This window comes from Triticum dicoccoides, chromosome 6B (assembly GCF_002162155.2).
Source record: "Triticum dicoccoides isolate Atlit2015 ecotype Zavitan chromosome 6B, WEW_v2.0, whole genome shotgun sequence".
NCBI lineage: Eukaryota > Viridiplantae > Streptophyta > Magnoliopsida > Poales > Poaceae > Triticum > Triticum dicoccoides.
The window spans coordinates 110,375,702-110,394,236 of NC_041391.1; positions in this window are offsets into that span (position 1 = coordinate 110,375,702).

Here is an 18,535-nt window from a genome sequence, read left to right on the forward strand (position 1 = left end):
TATGTGCTAACCTAGCATTTCAGTTATGGGTAGCACGGGTGTGCCATGGCACACCCTGAATTATGAGATTTTGTTTTTTATCATGCCATATTGCATAAAATTCAAGGCCCGAGAACAGCATGCACCCCCAATATTTCCACTGTAATTTTTTTTTGGAGTTTGCACACCCTTCGCTTTATTCCTGGCTACGTCACTTGCAAGAAGTAGCATCGTGAACAGGCGTGAGCTTGCCACAGAATGTGTACTTCAAAAAAAAGGAAGGAGTGGATAGCATCTCACTTGTCACATCACATAATTTCCTAGTTGGAGAATACTCATTGATAAAAGTACTCTTTGTTAAATTTTCAATCATGTATCTACAAAAAAAGATTTGACAAAAAATCTATACTCGCACGTTATGTATCTTCGTAAGAAGCTATACATTCAGGCCTGCTACTACTATACTATCAATTTCCGGAGTTGTACCATATGCCACAGCTTTTAAGAAACAAAAACCTTGTTTAGTCTGAAAAGTTTGAAGTATTCGTTCACCAGGGATCCTATTCAGAAAATATGGTTCCTCCTCGGACAAAAAAAAGGTCTCAGGCATTCTCACATAGCAAAGTTTGAGACAGGAAAAATATTAACATGTCAAAACACTACTAGGATGTGTTCACTGCCGGAACCACCTGGGCGAGGGGAGGGGTCTGGCTTGGCCGCCGAGGTGCAGGGACGGGGGAGAAAGGAGGAAGGAGGAGAGGTGTCACACCCTGATTTTCATGCCACAACACTTAAGCTAATAAATCATGAGAAAATGTGTTTTGACAAAAACTTTTGAGTGTTTTGGACTTTGCTTGATTGGATTTTTGTTTCCTGTTTGCAAGTGCTCTAAAAATCAAATAAATCCTCCAACTCCTATACTTCATCTCCTTGATCCAAAACATATTCCCAATGATCATGCCATGTGTATAGAGCAATATAGTATTTTCTTAAAAAAATAATTTGGCAAAAAGTATTTTCAAAAATTAGTTTTCCAAAAACCACTCAATTGAGGTTTGCACTGCAAGTACTTAATTAAGGGCAGTAAAAATCTTTCCAAAAATACATTTGACTCCTATTAGATATAGGATACCCAGAAACCACAAAAATATAAATTTAAAAGTTATTTCTCTATTTTATTTAAAAGCTTTCTCTTAAAGCCAGAAATGGTCTTTAATAGGGAAAAATTATATTATTGTTTTAAAAATATTCGACAAAAATCAGGGAAACTCAGTGGACATATATTTTCCATATATAAGAGTTTCAATACATGGTCATGTTCAAAATATTGGTCAAACCCCTCAAAAACCCTTTCTGGATATTTCAATCTTTTGAAATATTTACAAAGGCAATATTCTCCAAAAATTCCAAGAAAATTCTAGCATGTCACATACGACATGTTTGATGATCTTGACAAGTATCATGTCATGGAGAACAGTACAACTCCATGAAATCCCCTCAAAACCATTTCTGTCCATTTTGAAGTTTGAGCAACTTTACATTGCCAAACATGTCAAAATGCTCTCAAACTTGGTGCACACGCTAAAATGGTGCAATAATGCATCTAGACCAAATTGCACAAGTTGGAGAACAAGTTAACTTGACCAAGGTGCCCCAAAACCCTTCCTGTCCAGCACCAAATTTGAACAACTTTGTATTACCAACATTCTCTCGTTGACCCCAACTTTTGTGAGCATGATCACATAACCAAATGAGGCCACCACACCAAGTGGTGCATCAAGGAGAAGTGATTTACTCAACTGGATCTGCACAAGCTCATTTCTGCTAATTTCTCGGGTTCACAAAAGTTGCATTGGCAACTTTGCCCAAATGAGGTCAAAATGGGTGGAAGGCCCTAATTATATGTGCCATTGCACCCTGTGGAGCCTCATGACAAATGGAAATCATCTTCTTGCCCAAACCAACATCAAACACCTTCTGGCAGAATCTCAAAATTCTTGTTTTAACCCCTTCCACTAATCTCCAAGAGTTATCCTTTTTACCACAGCCCCTACTAGTACCCCTCTACCTCTGGTGTGCTTCCCTGCCCGAGAGGCAATGAGGAAGGGGGCAGGGATCCATTTTTCTTCTGTGGACAGCCACTTTTTCCTCCCTTTCTCATCTCTCTCTCACTCCTGCCACGTCCCAGAGCATCCAAGGCCGCCTCCCCCTTGTTTATTCTTCCTGCAGCCACTTGGCACAAGTGGACGCGTGAGTGCGCGCGAAAAAGCCGCGGATGCCGGCCAAAGACGCGCTCTGGAGCGCGAGGCAGAGCAGGCGACCGTTGACGCCGCATCCCCCGACCACCTCGAGCCTCCCCCTTGCGCCAGTCGAGGTGCCTCGACATCCGCAACACGCCACCGTGCTGGCCCCCTCCTTTCCCCCTCTGTCTTGCCCATGCCGCGCGTGCCCAGAGCCGCCCGAGCCCGCCTATGCGTGTGCGAGCTCGTGGATCCACCAGGAGCTCGCCCCGCTCCCTCTCTCTCTTACTGGCGCCCTACTCCACCCCAACGAGCGCCGCAGACAGCCCCAAGCCTCCTCCCGTGGCCACCACGGCCATTTCCGCGGATGCCCGTAGGCCTCGTCCATGGTGAGCCATGGCTTCGCTATATAAGGCCGCCTGAGGCCTCTCTCTGGAGCCCTTTTGCTCTCTCTCCCTCCCGTACGTCACCCAGACCCAGCCAACCCTCTCTCCGAGCCCTCCGTCGCTCCCCATGGCCGGAGTCGAGCCGCCGGACTCCGCCTAAATTCGCACCCACTTCTCCTCCTCCTTCCTTCTGGACCGCGCTAGAGCATCACCACCATCACCGCGAGCCCCTCCCGTGCTTCTCCCTCTCCTCCCGGTGGCCGTAGCGCCGTAACCGTCGTCGCCGCCGACCTCCTCCGCCGCAGACAACGTCGTGCTCGACCCTGAGCCCCTGGGCGACCGTGCCACCCACGGTTAGATGCGGCGCGGCCTACTGAGTGCGCCGGTACGCCGGGCGTCGCCAGAGGTGGCCGGTAACTCCGGGGAGAACGCCGGCGCCCGCTCGGCTTTGCCTCCCCTGCCTCTGCTCTGTTCGAGTGGGAGGTAGGAGATGGGCTGAGCACCGGGCCCCGCTCGTCAGCGACCTGGTGGGCGGGCCCCGCCCGTTTAAGTGGAAACGGGCTCAGCCCACTGCCGCCTTCGCTCGGAGAAGGCGTCTTCCCTGGAATACGCCTTCGACGTCACCTCCTCTGCCCGCGCAGTCGAGCCGTTGGGCCGGCCCAGTGCGCTGTGGTGCTAAGCTGCGCCGAGGGCACAGTTTAGGTATAGCCCAAATCTTTTTCTTTTTCTTTTCAAGTGAGCTTCTAAAATCCATAGTTAATTCATTTCTTGTCCAAATTTAATGATTCAAATTTCTAGTGACTCTATAAATCATGATCTACCAGTTGGTGCAACATGCACATTTTTCCAGAGGAGTTTTCTTCACAAACACTTATCAAATCTTGTTTTTGCATTTCTGTACTGAACTTTAGAAAATCACAGAGAGCCCATGTTTGATCCAAATTCCATGGTTCAAATTCCTAGATGCTTCTAAGTTCAAAACTTAGTTTATGAACATTTTTATTAATACTTTCTTTGCCACACAATATAATGAGCCATTTCTTCATATTTGTCAACTTTGCAAATTCATAGGAAATTCATTTGAACTCCAAATCCAGTGAAACCAACTCCTAGATGCTTCTAAAATCATCCTAAGGAACCAAGCATTTCCATGACAAGGAGACCCACACAAAGATTCATCGGCCCCTTCGTGATCACTCCAAGATTTAACAACCCCCTCTGAGATCACTACGAGGCGAAGAGAAGATAGTTACCAGCTAGAGTTACCACCTGAGTTACCCATTGTGCACAACGCTTTCCATGCATCACAACCCCGGAAGTGTTTCCAACTTCCTAACTTGCCCACCTCTACGAGGGCATTAACCACCGAGCCATCGACCCCTAGCCCAGTATGACCACCGCAAGAAACCCCTTAGCAACCTGGATCAAGTAGGACGTCATACACGAAACCACACCATCAATTACTTCAAGCTCAATGGAGCACTACACGAAAGCAGAAGCAACATGAGGACTTGAAGACTACCCCGGATCCAATTTTCATATTTCTTTCCACGCCTAGTTTGGGAATCTCGGGGACGAGATTCTTGTAAGGGGGGTAGGTCTGTCACACCCTGATTTTCATGCCACAACACTTAAGCTAATAAATCATGAGAAAATGTGTTTTGACAAAAACTTTTGAGTGTTTTGGACTTTGCTTGATTGGATTTTTGTTTCCTGTTTGCAAGTGCTCTAAAAATCAAATAAATCCTCCAACTCATATACTTCATCTCCTTGATCCAAAACCTTTTCCCAATGATCATGCCATGTGTATAGAGCAATATAGTATTTTCTTACAAAAATAATTTGCCCAAAAAGTATTTTCAAAAATTAGTTTTCCAAAAACCCCTGAATTGAGGTTTGCACTGCAAGTACTTAATTAAGCGCAGTAAAAATCTTTCCAAAAATATATTTGACTCCTATTAGATATAGAAGCCAAAAAATATAAATTTAAAAGTTATTTTTCTATTTTATTTAAAAGCTTTCTCTTAAGGCCAGAAATGGTCTTTAATAGGGAAAAATTATTTTATTGTTTTAAAAATATTCGACAAAAATCAGGGAAACATAGTGGACATATATTTTCCATATATAAGAGTTTCAACACATGGTGATGTTCAAAATATTGGTCAAACCCCTCAAAAACCCTTTCTGGATATTTCAAGCTTTTGAAATATTTACAAAGGAAATATTCTCCAAAAATTCCAAGAAAATTCTAGCATGTCACATATCACATGTTTGATGATCTTGACAAGTATCATGTCATGGAGAATAGTACATCTCCATGAAATACCCTCAAAACCATTTCTGTCCATTTTGAAGTTTGAGCAACTTTGCATTGCCAAACATGTCAAAATGCTCTCAAACTTGGTGCACATGGTCAAATGGTGTAATAATGCATCTAGACCAAATTGCACAAGTTGGGGAACAAGTTAACTTGACCAAGGTGCCCCAAAACCCTTCGTGTCCAAAACCAAATTTGAACAACTTTGTATTACCAACTTTCTCTCCTTGACCCCAACTTTTGTGAGCATGATCACATGACCAAATGAGGCCACCACACCAAGTAGTGCATCAAGGAGAAGTGATATACTCAACTGGATCTGCACAAGTTCATTTCTGCTAATTTCTAGGGTTCACAAAAGTTGCATTGGCAACTTTGCCCAAATGAGCTCAAAATGGGTGGAAGGCCCTAATTATATGTGCCATTGCACCCTGTGGAGCCTCATGACAAATGGAAATCATCTTCCTGCCCAAACCAACATCAAACATCTTCTGGCAGAATCTCAAAATTCTTGTTTTAACCCCTTCCACTAATCTCCAAGAGTTATCCTTTTTACCACAGCCCCTACTAGTCCCCCTCTACCTCTGGTGTGCTTCCCTGCCCGAGAGGCAATGAGGAAGGGGGCAGGGATCCATTTTTCTACTCTAGAAAGCCACTTTTTCCTCCCTTTCTCATCTCTCTCTCACTCCTGCCATGTCCCAGAGCATCCAAGGCCGCCTCCCCCCTTGTTTATTCTTCCTGCAGCCACTTGACACAAGTGGATGCGCGAGAGCGCGCGGAAAAGCCGCGGATGCCGGCCAAAGACACGCTCTGGAGCGCGAGGCAGAGCAGGAGACCGTTGACGCCGCGTCCCCCGACCACCTCGAGCCTCCCCCTTGTGCCAGTCGAGGTGCCTCGACGTGCGCAACACGCCACCACGCTGGCCCCCTCCTTTCCCCCTCTGTCTTGCCCATGCCGCGCGTGCCCAGAGCCGCCCGAGCCCGCCAATGCGTGTGCGAGCTCGTGGCTCAACCAGGAGCTCGCCCCGCTCCCTCTCTCTCTTACTGGCGCCCTACTCCACCCCCACGAGCGCCGCAGACAGCCCCAAGCCTCCTCCCGTGGCCACCACCGCCATTTCCGCGGATGCCCGTAGGCCTCGTCCACGGTGAGCCATGGCTTCGCAATATAAGGCCGCCCGAGGCCTCTCTCTGGAGCCCTTTCGCTCTCTCTCCCTCCCGTACGTCACCCAGACCCAGCCAACCCTCTCGCCGAGCCCTCCGTCGCTCCCCATGGCCGGAGCCGAGCCGCCGGACTCCGCCTAAATTCGCGCCCACCTCTCCTCCTCCTTCCCTCTGGACCGCACTAGAGCATCACCACCATCACCGCGAGCCCCTCCCGTGCTTCTCCCTCTCCTCCCGGTGGCCGTAGTGCCGTAACCGCCGCCGCCGCCGACCTCCTCCGCCGCGTCCAATGCCGTGCTCGACCCTGAGCCCCTGGGCGACCGTGCCACCCACGGTTGGATGCGGCGCGGTCTCCTGAGTGCGCCGATACGCCGAGCATCGCCGGAGGTGGACGGTACGGCCGAGGAGAATGCGGGCGCCCGCTCGGCCTTGCCTCCCCTGCCTCTGCTTTGTTCGAGCGGGAGGTAGGAGATGGGCTGAGCACCGGGTCCCGCTCGTCAGTGACCCGGTGGGCGGGCCCCGCTCGTTTAAGTGGAAACGGGCTTAGCCCACTGCCGCCTTCGCTCGGAGAAGGCGTCTTCCCTGGAATACGCCTTTGACGTCACCTCCTCTGCCCGCGTAGCCGAGCCGTTGGGCCGGCCCAGTGTGCTGCGGTGCTAAGCTGCGCCGAGGGCACAGTTTAGGTATAGACCAAATCTTTTTCTTTTTCTTTTCCAGTGAGCTTCTAAAATCCATAGTTAATTCATTTCTTGTCCAAATTTAATGATTCAAATTTCTAGTGACTCTATAAATCATTATCTACCAGTTGGTGCAACATGCACATTTTTTCAGAGGCTTTTTCTTCACAAACACTTATCAAATCTTGTTTTTCCATTTCTGTACTGAACTTTAGAAAATCACAGAGAGCCCATTTTTGATCCAAATTCCATGGTTCAAATTCCTAGATGCTTCGAAGTTCAAAACTTAGTTTATGAACATTTTTATTAATACTTTCTGTGCCACACAATATAATGAGCCATTTCTTCATATTTGTCAACTTGGCAAATTCATAGGAAATTCATTTGAACTCCAAATCCAGTGAAACCAACTCCTAGATGCTTCTAAAATCATCCTTTTTGAAGTGGGTATCTTTGCTCATTCTTCAAAAATATATTTCGGTACACTTCTTGGAAATCCACAAATCCTTTGATTCCATCATATTGAAATGTTCAGAGATATCCATTCATCAAGTCCCAATGAAACCACTTTGGTCATCCCTCATATGACCGGAGGTATCCTAGAAAAGTCCAACTCACATTTTTAGAGCACTTTTACTTTTGCCTTGTTGTGTTGCTTATTGTGTTTGTTTCCAACGTTAGTTGACAAAGTAGACGGAGTATTTGGAGAAGGACCAGAAGATTTCAAGACTCTGATGAGCCAGGCAAGCAGCCCTTTGACCATGTTGAACCCTTTTATCATAGTAACATTTCTTTCCGTGATTGTTGAATGCATGATATCTTGAATGGCAACCTTGCTAGGTTTGCCTTTGTTGCATACCCCGTTGATACTTGCATTGATCATGACTCTATCCTTGTTTAGAGTTGTGTTGGTGGGTTGTATAAGTATGCTATGGTTGTTGGTTGAGCAAAATGGGTCGGGGTTATGCATGGAAAGAAACCAAGTGTGGTTTGACATACTTGCAAATAGCCCAGTGGGTGCCACTAATGCCCCTGGGAGATGATGATGAACTAGGTCAATACTTGGGGGAGAGGTAGTGTACCGAGGCTTGATGAAAGTGTTGTTTACAGAGACGGATTAGATTTAAGATTTGATGACTGTCCCAACCTTACATGCGCAACCACTCTACCCTTATATGGGAAAGCGCATTATTTATTACCTAGGTCGATACTAGCTTGGAGCGCGCATTACTAGTAACGGGGGAGTGCTGGTGCTCTCTCTCGGGACGGGGTCGTGCCAGGTAGGGCGGCCATGATAATTTTTACAGGGCACCGGACACACCGTTGGTACCCCGTGCTTGTGGTATGTGATGAATATGGGAGCGAGGCTCCACAACTTTATGATGTGAAATGTTAGGCACGGGAGTTACTACCAATCGAGTGGACTCCTCATTAGTGTTGTCTAGGGAAAGGTAGTGATCGGGTGCTTACCCCGGGTACTTGAGGTATCGCGGGTCGTGGACGACACGGAAGTTCCCCGGATCTTGTGGGTACAGTGTGCAACCTCTGTAGAGTGTAAAACTATTCGAATAGCCATGTCCACGGTCAAGGACAGTTGGGCGGTGCTGCTTAGACTATGTCCATATGTTTTTGACAAACAACACCATTTGGTGATATTGATGATGTGACTCGTGAGGAAGTCACGATGAGCTTGAGCATGAGTTTTTCATAACTCTTTCTCGATGTTGATGTCTGTAACCTCCTGATGCTTGTTGCAGACGCATTCCTGTCCTTGATAAATGTTGATCATACTTGCATGAGAAAAACTAGCTTTCCGCAACAATGCCAATTAAGCAGTAGAGCTTTGCATAATTATTTTGTTATCACTCTTGGGTTGCTTGCGAGTACATTCAAAGTACTCATTGGCTTGCCACTGGTTATTTTATTGGCCAGGCATGAAAGAACAGGATATGATGAGGAATACTTCGGTGACGAACATGCGAGCTAAGACGCTTCCCAGTCAGAATGCCTGTAGGGTTAAGGCAGATGGCATGGGTTCAAGTTATCGACGAAGATTTCCGCTGCAATGTTATACTCAAGACTTGACCATAATGGTCCTACTTGTGTAAGACGGTATGTGTGGATGTAAGACTCTTGTTATTCAGCTTATGTGTGTTCAGTGAGCATTGATCTCTGGGATCACTATACACGTGCAATCGGTGATCACGACTTATGAGTCGGGGTCCCCACAAGAGGTACCTGGGCGGGCGCTGCCGGTCACCGGAGGGGTCGGGGTCGGGGTCGGCGGCGGTGGCGGCATCGAAGGGATGGCTCGAGGGCGTCCGAGCTCATCCGGGTCCTCGTAGTCGAAGAGGAAGACGGCGGCGGTCCTCCTGGGCGCGTTGGTTGGTCGTGGGGAGGCCAGCGGCCACATGCTTCGCGGGTCGGCGGCGGTCGTCGTCCTGCACCCCGTGCGGTCGTTGGCGGTGCAGCGAATGCAGTGGTGGGGGGCGTGGGGGAGCGGGGGTGGCGGCACGGGGGAGCTGCAGTGGTGGGGGCGCAGGGGCAGCGGGGGTCTGGGCGGCGACGTCGTGGGTCTGGGCAGCGGGTGGATCTGGCAAGGGAGAGGGACGAAGGGATCTGACGAGGGAGAGGGACGAATTAGCTAGTGGGGGAAGATTACTAATGGCGCACCCCGCAGCGCTGCGCCATTAGTATGTTTTTTTATAGTAATGGTGCACCCCTGAGCGGTGCGCTATTAGAATTTTTTTTATATAGCAATGGCGCACCACCCGGAGGTGCGCCATAAGTAACATTTTTCTTCACAGCAATGGTGCACCATCTAGTGGTGCGCCATAAGTATTTTTTTATCACTTTTTGTTGCATCAAATAATTTTTTAGAAAATGAATATGAATATGAAATAGTAATAATTTTTCATAAAAATACATGCCAGGTGCTATGTGTGCTTCTCTGGCTGCCAAACGGATTGACTCCATCGGTGCTCGCGTCCAGCACAATGTTCCTTCGATCCTTCCCAAATTCTGGGTGTTCGAAGTTCAACGCTTGCCACTGGCTCCCATCCTTACGGTGACTCAGCATCTTGTCTTTTTTATTTATCTCCGGATAATTTGCGTCATCTTCTCGCTTCTTCTCCTCCCTATCCGCGTGCCAACGCAGGAGCTTTGCTACCTTAAGGTCCGCGAAATACCGCTGGAGACGAGGAGTGATCAGAAAGTACCACTACACTTTTCGCGGAGCTTTCTTCCTCTTCTTGTATCGAGTGACGCCGCACACCGGACATATGGTAGACTCCGCATGCTCGTCCCGATAAATGATGCAATTGTTAATGCACACATGGTATTTCACGTGCGGTAAATCCAGAGGACACACGATTTTCTTCGCCTCCTCGAAACTGGTCGGGCACTTGTTCCCCTTGGGAAGACGTTCGTGCCAGAATGACATGTTCTCATCGAAGCATGCGTCGGTCATTTTGAGTTTTACCTTGATCCCCAGAGCCATGAGCGTTACTTTCAGGCGGGTATCCTCGGGCCTGCATCCTTCATACAATTGAGTAACCGCGTCTATCTCCAGTTGATCCAGCTTGGCTTTCTCTCGGGTGGCAGCTCTTGCATTATCCGTCTGCTTGAGAAGCAGCTCTTGAATATGAGGGTCCTACACCCAGCCCATCGATGGTCCATCGTCGTTCGATCCGGCATCTTCATCTTCACGATCATGCCCTTCGTCTGCTCCGGCATCTTCCCCATCATCATGTCCTGCATCTTCTACATGATGACTGTGTACAGCATCACCGTCGTGATCATGTCCTAGAGATTCTTCGTCTTCTCGCCCGCCTGAGCCGCGGTGGTTGTCCTACTACCCTTCCTCATTTCTTGCCCGGCCCCCATGGACGACTTCATAGTCATCTTCATCACCTTGCCACCGATAGCCATCCATGAAACCACGGAAGAGCAGGTGGTCCCGCACCTGCCCGGAATCCGGGTCCGCAATAAGGCTCTTTAGCTTGCATCTTCAACACGGACATCTGATCTCCATCTCGTTCTTTTGAAGCATTGCGGCCTTCGCGAAGCTCAAAAACCTATTCATGATGCCTTCGGTCATCGCGCGGACCATGGTCACCTACGGGGTAGAGAAAAATGATATTTTAGAACCAAGAAAATAGTTGGCATGACTTTCCCTAAAAATAGTACCAAAAAGAATGCATAGTGCCAAAATTCTCGCTGAAACGGAAATAAATCAACATTCCGGCAAAATATTGGCAACTATCGCATTTCAAATACGGGTACCTGCAAACACAAACATATATGCAACACCACAAACATATGCAACACAAGAAACGTATATACATCTAGCTAGGCCAAAAAAGTGCATGTGCCCGTTGTTGGAGGGAGAAAAAAAGTAGATCTACAACATAAAGATAGCTTCCCCCTTACTTACCTATCAAAAAAAGGTAATTTAACCACTTAATTTGGATGAATCTATGGTGCAAATGAGGTGAGGAGGAGGAGGCAGCCGAGATAAGCTTGGAGGAGGAGGTGGAGATAATGAAGTGCGGAAAGTGAGTGGGTAGGTGTGTGGCTGTCCAAAATATCTAGCCGCTCCTAGGTTACTCATGGCGCACCACCTGCAAATGCGCCACCCTGGTTACTAATGGCACACCTCCTGGTGGTGCGCCATTAGTAGCTTTGCAAAATAATAATATTAATAAAAATATACTAATGGCGCACCAGGGCACAGTGCGCCATTACTAGTTTAAACTAGTAATGGCGCACTGTACCCTGGTGGGCCATTAGTAGTTTTGCAAAAAATAAAATAAAAAAATATAGTAGTGGTGCACTCTGTGCCGGTGCGCCGTTACTAGTCATAACTAGTAATGGCGCACTGTGCCCTGGTGCGCCATTATTATTTTTGGAAAAAAATTGTTAGTAGTTGCGCACCATGTGTCTGGTGCGCCATTAGTGTCTTTCACACTAATGGCGCACCAACACATGGTGCGCCAGTGCTATATAGTAGTGGCGCACCAGATTTCTGGTCCTCCATTAGTAGCCATATCATCTATAGCCCTTTTCCTAGTAGTGCTGAAAACGTACTTTTGACCCCCTCCATGATAAGCCATCCCTTGGCATATGTCGCTATATCCCCGACACTCAGCCCCTAGTTCGGGTTGTGCGTGATTCGGAGGTGATACTTCCGTGATGGAGAGAGATCGCATTAGGTCCAACGCCTCGCTTAAGAGTCCGGGCCGGACAGGGAACCGAGGACCTGCTAAGCTGGGCATGGCAGAATCTACCAGGTTGTGTTCACCAGGCGCAAACCTTAAGAGTTCGGAGTTGGCGTCCAGAGGTGAGTTCGGATCTCCGATGACAAGGAGAGTTCTGCTTGATTCCAGGCACGCCGAACATACAGTTGCTTCTGGGTCTTCGGCGAAGGGATCCATGGGAGGAGAGGATCCGGTGGGTTTTAAGATCCCATCTTCGGATGAGGTGGCCTCCTCTAGATCTATGGCCAGGGCAGGGATAATAGTTGGTCTTTGAGCGGCGCCTGATGACGGATCCGATGGGTTGCCTTCTTGGATATAGGGAATAGTGGTCGAGCCCGTGAACCCTTCGAAGATTAAGCCTTCTCGGATATCAGCGACGTAATCCAAGCTCCCGAATCTGATCTGATGACTGGGGGCGTAACTATCGATCTGCTCAAGGCGACCAACTGAATCGGTGCACAGAACGAAGCCACCGAATTCAAAAGGTTGACTAGGAAGGAAGGTCTCCCCGGAAACAGCATCGTTGTTGATTATCAAAGGAGCCATCGATCCTTCTACCGGCGACACAGTGGAACTCTCAATGAAAGCACCAATGTCGGTGTCAAAACCGGCCGATCTCGGGTAGGGGGTCACGAACTGTGCGTCTGAGGGTCGAATGTAACAGGAGACAGGGGACACGATGTTTACCCATTGGGCCCTCTTGATGGAGGTAATACCCTACTTCCTGCTTGATTGACTTTGATGAGTATAGGGGTTACAAGAGTTGATCTACCTCGAGATCGTAATCACTAAACCCTAGATGTCTAGCCTATGTAATTTCTGATAGCCTCTACAGGCCAAACACTCTGTTTTATATAGACGCCAGAGGGGGCTAGGGTTGTACAAAGTCAGTTACACAACAAAAAAAGACACATCCGTGACATTTTGGGGCGAACGAATTTTTTTCTGTCATGCTTATGACACTTCTATGGTGATAACTATGACAAAACCCGGTATCTTCATAGATATGGTGGGCTCCTACTTCTATGACAAGAAATCATGACAGAAAATGCGCTTTTCGTCCTGGGCGGGCCGGAGACGCAGCTGCATGACATTCTTTGGGCCATCCATGACGGAAAAAACCATGGTAGAAGCAAGGGCGAGGAAAATATCGGGGACCGAGCAATGTGCGTTTCTCTCGTACACGTAAGTGCATGGGTGCAAGGCGTTGGGCTCTAATTGAACCCGACCGAGGCGTTCGCCTACTGAACCCGAGCGATTGCACTGTAGGATATGTGTTAGTGAACCCCAGCGATCGATCGATTGCTGTTAACTAAACCCCATCAAGCGATTCCTTCGCTACTGCTGCTAACCGAAGCTTATCGATGCTGCCTCTTGATGAACAGTGAGTTGTTGGGGTTTTGGATGAACAGTTCCCGGTGGGGGGTTGGATGGACATGACGCTGTGGTGTTGCCTCTGGATTAACAGGACCCCGATTCTGCCGGTTGGTTGGTGGATGAACAGGACCCCATGGAGGGCTGGATGAACAGGACCCCATGGAGGACTGGATGAATAAGACGACCCCATGGATAAGGAGGCACTTCCGTCCAAGCCGGTTGGCTCCCGATGAACACGACGTATTCCGTTGCCTCCCGATGAACACAACAATGATGCAGTTTCTCGGTTTCGACCCAACTATGTACACGAGCCCTAGCCGTACGTATGCACGAGTAGGCGTTCGAGACCCTGCCCGTATGTATGTACATCGCCGTATTTACTTTCTTGCGCCCTGGCCGCTGTACGTACGTGTACTCGATATTAATGGGACTGCATGACATGCTACGTGCGTGCCTATACTACGACACATGCCTTTCCTTACACGGCCACTGTTCATCGCTGCAGCCTGCAGACAAACCGATCGACCAGTATGTACGTACACGTTCGCGACCAGAATGACAACACTACATACGGTTCGACCAAGTGGGACCCGACTATCATGCACTTCCTTGCATGCGAAAATGTAGCTGGTGGGTCCCAACAGTTAGGGGGCGAATCATTTTTTTGCCCGTAATATGGATGCACTTCCTTGCGTGCGAAGATGTAGCTGGTGGGCCCCAGCAGTCAGGGGGCGAATACTTTTTTTCGTGAAAGATGGTGGACCGTCCGGTGGGTCCCTGCTGTTAGGTGGAGGAATCATTATTTTCCCCGTAATAAGGAGGCACTTCCTTGCTATGGCCGTGGACCCAGCTGTCAGCCTCTCCACGTACAATACTCTTCCGATAGAAGTCGTTCCTTGACCAGGTTGACCATGCCGCGCCGAGAGGACCAGGGCGGTGGACGACGGCGAGGCCTAGGAAGGGGACGACGTGGAGCCTGGGAAGACGCAGCAGTGGAATACCATGCGGAGAGGAGTACGAGGTTTCATTGGTTCGACTTCGGTGTGAGGCTGTCGTTGCCACAGAATAATTGGGCTTGTGGGTGAGTGGATGGCGTGGCGAGCGTTGGGAGTAGTAGGGGGTGGTGAGGACGCCGTGACATCACAGTTAGCCACGGGAGGCAGGAGCACGCGGCACGACCGACGCTGGTTTGGGCGGCTGGACCAAGAAGAGCAGGGGTTGAAGAAGCGCTATGGCCGTTGGATGGACATCGTATGGTCACTGGAGCTAGAATCATTCATATTGACTAAGTTGCCAAAGCCCTCCACCCCGTCAACTAAGTAGGCCCACAAGTCAGCCTCCCACTATGGAGGGTCCCAGCGGGCAGGGGGTATTTATTTTTTTGTGCATAATAAGGAGGCACTTCCTTGCGTGCGAAGATATAGCTGGTGGGTCCGACCTGTCAGCAGGGGAACATTTTTTTCACGAAATACAGAGGCCCTTCCTGTGGGTCCCAGCTGTCAGGTGGAGGAATCATTATTTTACACGTAATAAGGAGGTATTTCCTTGCGTGCGGCCGTGGACCCAGCTGTCAGCCTCTCCACATACAATCCACTTCCGACGGATGTCGTTCATTGACCATCTTGACCGCACTGCGCCGAGAGAACAAGGGTCGTGGACACTGGCGAGGCCTAGGAAGGGAACAACACGGAGCAAAGGAAGACTCGGCAGTTGTTTCCCACACGGAGGGGAGTACGGGGGTTTACTGCTTCGTGTACCATCGTCGAAGAATAACAGCAGGTGTGGGTGAGTAGAGGGATGGCTAGGCCAGCGATGGGAGTATGGTGGGGCGGTGAGGCCTACGCAGTATAACAACCGGGCACGGGAGGAGGGAGCAGGCAGACCCACTAGCGCTTGTTTGAGTAGCTGCAGCAGTAAGAGCAGAGATTAAAGAAGCACGACGGCCGTTGGATGGACATCCAACAGTCATTGCTCTCGTGTGTTGATTAAGTTGACACATTGTTGCATGTGCGTCAACCTTTTTTAGGAAACTGTACGCGTCAGCCTATAGTAGGCCCACAAGTCAGCCTCAAATCTGTGGAAAACAGCATACAACCCTTCTACCATTATTCCCAATAATTTACAGCCATTTGCTAAGTCTTGAGAATTATTTGGAGCCCATCTTCTTTTTGTTAGCATTACACCCCATATTGTGGCCACGGTTAAAAATTATACTAAATTTTGCATATTTTGGTGCGGTCAACTGTTTTTAATCCCGAAATATCGAGTCACATTCAAACTATTTTGAAAAATAATTTATATAAATATAAAATCCAAATAAATGTCCACGCATAAAAATCAATATAATTTAAAAAAAATTAATGAAAAAAATGAAACTAATTCCCGGTTTGATGTGTTTTAAAAATGTATAGCCCATTTCTAGGCAAACCAAATGAAACTCTCCTCGTCTTGAAAGGTTTGCAGCCCTGCAAGGCTGATAAAGCAAGTAGGCATCGTTTGGGTATTTCTTTAAAAAAATAGAACTGGGCTAGCCATTTTCAGCAAGAAAAAAACACAAGTGGGCTCATGATGTGGTAAACATAAATAAAACCCTAGCTAGACGGGCCACAGCCCCCGCACAACCCCGTTGTTACCCCGATCTGTCGCTAAAACTAGTATAAATAACAACTGCTTGTTGCTCAAAGAAAAGTAAATAACAACTGTGCGACTTGTTGGGTCCCTGGTGTCAGCCGCTCGTTGTGTAATTCTCTCATTTATTGACTATCTTGACAATGGCTTGAGCCCCAGATATCCAAACATTAGGATGAACCATTTTTTGGGCTTGTAATAACGAGGCACTTGCTTGCGTACTGCCATGACGCTGGTGGGTCTTTGTTGTCATGCTCTCCACGTACAGTCATCTCCTTGTTCCTCTCGGTTGTTGACGATGTTGACAACGCCAGAAGGCGGTGCACCATGCACGGCGAGTGAACCAAGGCGAAGGACAACGGCGAGGCCTCGGAAGGAATGAACAAAAGCCGTGGAAGATGCACCGGTCTAGTTGCAGGCGGAGGGGAGTAAAAGGGTTGACTGGTTCGGGTACGGGTGTGTGTTGGGGTTGACGTCGCCGGAGAACAATAGGATGTGTGGGGGAATAGAGGGAGGGACTGGCCAACATTGGAGGGTACTGTAGGGCGGCTAAGGCGCAGCCAGCCATGGTAGGCGGGAGCAGGTGGAGCTGACGGGGTGGTTTGGTTTGGGCGGCTGGAGGAACAAGACAACAGATAGAAGATACACGATAGATGTTGGATGTCAATCCAACGGCTGGTAGGCAAAATCGTTTATTAACTAGCTAGTAAGTCGACACCACCTTGGATAGGCTATTTCCTCGTGGGTCCTATCGGTTTCAAAACTGGCGGATCGCAGGTAGGGGTTCCCGAACTATGCGTCTAAGGTCGATGGTAACAGGAGACGGGGGACACGATGTTTACCCAGGTTTGGGCCATCTTGATGGAGGTAATACCCTACTTCCTGCTTGATTGATCTTGATGAATATGAGGATTACAAGAGTTGTTCTACCACGAGATCGTACTGGCTAAACCCTAGATGGCTAGACTGTATTATTATGATTGCCTCTATGGACTAAACCCTCCAGTTTATATAGACACTTGAGGGGACTAGGGTTGTATAGAGTCGGTTTGCCGAGGAAGGAATCTTCAAATCCGGCAGCCAAGCTTGCCATCCACGCAACGGATAGTCCCATCCGGACATGGGAGAAAGTCTTATGTCTTTTATCTTCATATACCACTAGTCTGGCCCATGTCACACAGCCCAAACGCCCGAGGACCCCTTAATCCAGAACTCCCACAATAGCCCCTGAACCAGGCTTCAATGACGATGTGTCCGGCATGCAGATTTTCTTCGGCATTGCAAGGCGGGTCCCTCCTCCGAATACTTCAAAGTAGTCCTCGAACACAGAGAACGTGTCCGGGTTTGCAAAACAAGCTCCATATACATCCGCAAAGAGTATAACATTTAACAAGTCCCATCTACTGACATCTTTTGTAATGAGACCTGCACGGTCATTATTTCGATCCCTTTTTTAGCCTCGCGCTCCACGTTTCGAGATGTGGTTTCTATTGGCACATCTTGTCGAAGCAGATATCATGTCCCCTTATCATGGGATTCTCATCAATACGGGCATGGATAATCCCACCGCGCCATCCGTACGACCCTTGGGGAATAGGCGAGTTTTAAGGTGAGTGGGGAGGCGCTTGATATTCGCTGCCTTTATAAGAGCATAAGGATCCATTATTTCACCCACGCCCTCTTCTTCTCTGCCCATCCGCTCTCGAGCTCCACCACCCAAGCTTCCATCCTTTCCACCTCAAAAAAGCACTCCAAACATATCAGGATCTGGAGCGCAGGGTAAGTGGATGGACTCCTCCGTCACGGAGAAGGACATTACGAAGCTCCGGGAGGTGGGATACTTGGCCCAGAAAATCGCCCACCATCTTCTAGCCAAGGGGCAGATCGTCCCCACCTTGGAGCCCAACGAGAGAGTGGTATTCATCCCTCACTTTGTTCGTGGTTTAGGATCTCCCCTTCATCCCTTCATCCGCGGACTCGTGTTCTACTACGGGCTAGATTTCCATGATCTGGCCCCAAACTCCTTCCTCAACATCTTGGCATTCATTGTCGTGTGCGAGGCCTTCCTCCGCATCCCACCCCATTTCGGATTGTGGCTGAAGACCTTCAATGTGAAGCCGAAGGTGGTGGGTGGTCAACATGCAGAGTGCGGAGACGCTATGGTAAGTAACTTTTCCAACGTCTCATGGCCCAAAGGTACCTTCGTGGAGACCGTCAAAGGGTGGCAACAATAGTGGTTCTACGTCACAGAGCCCAGTGACACCACCTGGGCCGTGACTCCCTAATTTAAGTTCGGGCCCCCGATGCAGCTCACCTCCTAGCTGGAGAAGGGCCTGGACTAGGCTTCATCAGACAAGCTGACACCGCTGCAGACGCGCATCAGGAGCACGGTGAAAAAGAACATCAAGCTCGTCAGAGTGATCCAGGTGATGCTAGTTCGCCGTATCCCTCCTTGCACTACAAAAAAAAGACACATCCGTGACATTTTGGGCCGAACGAATTTTTTTTCTGTC